Genomic DNA, 5,363 nt, shown 5'->3' on the forward strand with positions numbered 1-5,363 from the left:
ACTTTGTATATTTCAGAACTATGAAATTTATCGAGATTAGTTTTGTGGCTCACTATATGGTTGCTCTTTGTGGGTGTTTTGTTTTTTTGTTTTTTTAAGAGGAAATATTTTATTTATTTATTTTAGAGAGAGAGAGAATGCAAGTTTGGTGAGAAGATGGGGAGGGTGGAAGAGAGAGGAAGAGGAAGAAGGAGAGAATCTCTAGACAACTCCTTGTTGAGCACAGAGCCCCATGCAGGGCTTGATCTCACAACCCTGAGATCATGATCTGAGCAGAAACCAAGAGACAAATGCTTAACTGACTGAGCCATCCAGGCACCCCTCTTTGTGAGTGTTCTATCTGCACTTGAAAATAGTATGTATTCTTCTGCTGTTGGGTGTGACATTTTAAATAAGCTGTCCTTATAACACTTAAGTAAAGTGGTTTGATAGTTTTTAATCACATTTTCAATATTTTTATTGATTTTTTGGTCTTTGTTATCTACTGAAAGAGGGATGGATGTTAAAAATATCCAAGATTATTGGGGCACCTCTTGGTTTCAGCTCAGGTCATGATCAAGTTATGATCTCATGAGTCCCAGCATTGGGCTCTGTGCTTAGTGGAGGGCTGCCTCTGCTCTCCCAAATAAATAAATAAACCTTTAAAAAATATCTTAAATTATAGATTTGTTTCTGCCTTTAGTTCTGTCTTAGTTCAATTTTTGCTGAGTATATATTAAAGTTCTGTAATTAAGAGTTAAATATTCAGGATTGTTATTTATTCTTGGAGAATTGAACTTTTATTATTATGCAAAGGACTCTTCTCCATTAATAATCCTTTCCTTTGAGTCTACTTTGTTTTATTATAACCAAACTAGGATATTTATGCTTATTGCTTACATAATATATCTCTTTTGCATATCCTTTTATTCTCTATTATCTAAGTTTTAATATTATTAGTCATAACTTGTAAACCATATATAGTTGTGTCTTACTTTTTATCTAGCCTGTCAGTCTCTGTCTTTTAGAGGTTTAAGACTAAATTTAATGTAATTATTGATATGGATGAGGTTGAATTTACCCTCTAGTTGTTTTCTACTCGTCTCATTTTTTTTTCCTTTTCTTTTTTATGGACTTAATTGAGCTAAGTGCGGGTCTTTTAGTATTTCATTCTATCTACTCTACTGACTTGAGCTATTGGTATTTTTCTATCGATTAAAAACATGCATCTTTAACTGATCACAATCTACTTTGAATTGGTTATTATATACTTACATGTATAATGTAAGAATAATACAAAATGAGTAATTTTGTTTTCCTTCCCTGCACACCTGCCCTTCCAATCTAAAATGCATGCACACACACACACACACACACACACATACCCTTTGTTTTGGCAAAAAGGACAACATATTGAGATGTCAGTGTGGGACCCAAAGCATTGAATGGGAGCTGTGTGACTAGGAATAAAGAAGTAAAAGCCTTGGTTTCCTCAGGAGGCTACTGCACAGGCAACAACTGCAAGCAACTTATGGAAATAACTTTTCCCGAGCAAGCAAACAAAATTGACTTTGTCAAAGAAAATCAATATATTTTATAATTAAAACTTTCTTCTTACTGTCAGAAATACTGTCAGAAGATAATATATTTGCCTCAGGAATTTTTTTTTAATTATTATTTTTAAAATTGTGAATATCTTAAATATATAGTAAAGCCAAAAACATTAAAAGCATGAGGTTATAGCTATTGCTGTGCTCATCTCTTGGATTTAACACATGGTAAGATTTTTATCATATTTATTTGATTGCTTTTTTTTTTAATAAAACATTAGATGTTTATTAAAGTCTGAACTTCTCCACCCTATTCTTTTCTCTCTCTTCTCACACATATATTCTTTCTAATAATTAGAGTACATCTTTCTGGACCATGGTTAAGAAAGAGAAAAAGGAAATTATGTCCTGTAATTATCTATGGTATCTAATTTGGTAATAGCATGGTTCAAATAGTTTACATCCTAATTTTTCAGAGTATTTAGTCAATTCCTAAGACACACATTAAAACTTTCACTATGTTTTTGGATTGTAAATTTCTTCTAATTTTGTTCAGTGTTTCAAATATTTAAGTTTGTTCTATCAGACCATAGGAGATTATGCTAGATGCATCTTAGTTTTCCTTTTTCTGTTACGTGGTAACCTATCCTCAGATTTGAAATAGGGGAAAGTTTTTTGTTTAACCTTACTGTAAGGGCCTATTTAGCCAGAGCAGCTCCATCTCGGTTGAACAGCCATTTTGTTGTTTATGCAGTAAAACTTAAACTGACCCTGCCCCCCACCCTCTCCACCCAGGGGAACTTAAAAGCAAGTCCGGGAAACCAGTAAAATATGGTCGACCAGTCCCTGATAACAGAGGCCAAATATAAGGCCAGGTCAGGTCAGGTGGAGTTATCCAATCAGTGGGGTATGCATACTGTCTCCCTAGCTACCAAGGAGTGTGGTCCCCGCCTTTTGGGCGCCAATTCTGACCAAGTTGATAGGCTAGTTCAAATAGCTACTATGGGGTGAATTGTAATTCAATTGGCCACCCGTGTGTGACCTAGCATGACTGTGCAGCTTTCTCTGTGTGTTGCAATCTCATTGGCCACCTTTGTGTGGCCAGGCTCAACCACATGGCCTTTGCTCTATAAGTTAGTCTGTGAGGCTGGGAGGGGTTGCCCTCTCTGTCAGAGGCAGGCCCAAACAGTCGTTTTGATTCTCAATGCTTGGCGCGAAATAAAGCTTTGTTTGACCTTCACTTTGTATCAGTCTCGCTCTTTTGACCACGGACCTCTCACTTACCACTAACTTAAACATTTTTTTTTTTAATTTGTTTATTTATTTGAGAGAGAGAACAAGTGGGGCAGGAAGGGGTTAGATGGAGAGGGAGAAGCAGACTCTTAGCTGAGCAGGGAGCCTGACACAGGGCTCAAGCCCAGGATGCTGGGATCATGACCTGAGCCCAAGGCAAACACTTAACCAACTGAGCCATCCAGTCCCAACTTAGAGATGTTATTTGATATCTCTGCATTGCAGTTGGTTTATATATAAATAGGGGTAAGTATATGATCTTTTAGTAAAATTAAAGATTAAATGAGTTCAGTTTAGTTGTAATTTAAGAATTAAGTGAGTTAATACACATAAAGTATTCAGAAAAGTGCTTGGCTTGTGACAAGTACTAATATCTATTAGGATGATGGGATGCTGTCCCTTTTCTATGGTGTCAGAGTTCAGGCCGCAGTTCTTAGGACCAAGAATATTATAACAGATGTCAGCAGTCCCTCATTACAAAGTAAGGTGCCAACTCCTCTATATAGGGCATAGTAAGAGTTTGACCTTTTAGCTAACCTTTGACCTTTCCTCACCTTGAACTTATATAAAAGAAAGGAAGTTGTAAAGGCCTACTGGGAATGTCTTTATAAATTTATCAGGGTGGCTTAATTTCTAATCCTGGAGTACCTAAAATAGCAGTTAGTGAAATGAGAATAAATCAAAGCAAGAAAATAAAGAAAAAAAAAACCACCCAAGTTTCCACAACACAGATTATTTGATCTAAGATAGGTTAGAGTTGGCAGAAGTAGGAAGCTTTAATTATGTGAAAATTTGGAGGTTTTAAATTGGACAGAAATTTTCACTAAGTGACTGAAAAACCAATGGAAAAATCCTCATTCTGGAGGCGGAAGGAAAAGTCCACAAATAAATATTCAGGAAGCGTAGTGCAAAAGAATGAAGTTGCTTTTCTTCGCCTTTGACTGAATCCACTTATCAATAAACCACTGATTACTCTAGGTATGGCCTTAGGTACACAGTCAATTTGTTTAAATATGTCCTGGAAAAATAGGACTGATTCTTATTGAACTTACACAAATAATTATATTACCTTGCAGAGTAATGAGACTCATTTAAAGTATGTATTTCTGAAATCTGAGGAGATAGAGTTCAGATACCATTTAGAAATGGCTCATTTCAGTTTACAAGAGTATGGTCTATTAAACTGAAGGTTAGACATAAATAAAGTGGCCCGGGCCTTTTTGTATATACATAAGAGAATATAAATTAATATAATTCTAACAATATTCCAAACAAATAACCACAATAAAATTCTCTTTGTCCATTTATTTAGTCCTATATTAATTCTTGTTTTATTGAATCTTGGTTTAGGAGTGAACTTTCATGGACTATGTCCACTTCCAGAGTGACAAAGGTCCAGCTGATTCAGTCCATCAGTATAGTTTAAAGGTTTTTTTAAGCATTGTGAGCTTAAAAGAGTTTACCAAGAGTATATTCTTTGAACTGTTGAAGTAACAATAGTTCAGAATATCTGGTATAATCTTTTTTATGAGGTGCTGAAACTGTCTTTATTGACAACACTAATACTAGTTTGCAAATTATGAATAGCAGAGGCTTCTGGCAAATATCAGGAAGGAAAAACCTATTTGTTAATGAGACAATTTATTATTATAACCAATAATATCAGAATGGAGAAAAGTAAAATTCTCTATTGGGGTAGAGTAAATAACTCTTTTATAAGAGTTTGATCAATATTTTAAGTGAATGACAAGAATATTTTATGGACACTGAGGACATTAGCAAAACTTCAGGGCCTTCTCAAAAAGAATACAATTTCTGAAATAATAACATTAATAACAGTTTTCCTATAAACTTAGGGAAAAGCTTATTTAGGATACATGGCAGTATCTCTTCTGCTTTGGTAGTTCTTCCCATGCAGTTCTTACAATGATACTGAGCTAATAAAGATATAATGGAGCCTGCTAAAAAAAAACAATCATTCTAGAACTCACCCCTTTTTTATAAGGGAAATAACAATTTTTTTTGTGATTTTCCTGGGGTCCTCTGGGAAAGTTGACTTGTTTTAGCTGTAAAAGAAAACAGGAGGGTACGTGGGTGGCTCAGTGGGTTAAGCCTCTGCCGTAGGTTCAGGTCATGATCTCAGGGTCCTGGGATTGAGGCAGGCATCAGGCTCTCTGCTCAGCAGGGAGCCTGCTCCCCCCTCTTTCTCTGCCTGCCTTTCTGCCTACTTGTGATATCTCTCTCTGTCAAATAAATAGGTAAGACCTTTAAAAAAAAGAAATTAAGAAATTTTATTTTTAGCTTTTAACTTAGGATCTCATCTTGGGAAATCAAAATTAAGAGAATTGTCCAATGATATGAGGTCATTTAATAAAGTTAAGATCTTAAATGCCTGAGACTATACTTGTTTATGTATTTAATTGAAGTGAAATATTTTAAAATAAACACAGATGAAAGTTACAATATTATAAGGAACTCTAGTCTTTCACAAAGGAGAAATCTTTATTATTTGTGTGTGTTTATTATCTTTATTTTAAGTAA

The sequence above is a fragment of the Martes martes genome (genome assembly GCF_963455335.1).
Source record: "Martes martes genome assembly, chromosome: 1".
In the NCBI taxonomy this organism is placed as follows: domain Eukaryota; kingdom Metazoa; phylum Chordata; class Mammalia; order Carnivora; family Mustelidae; genus Martes; species Martes martes.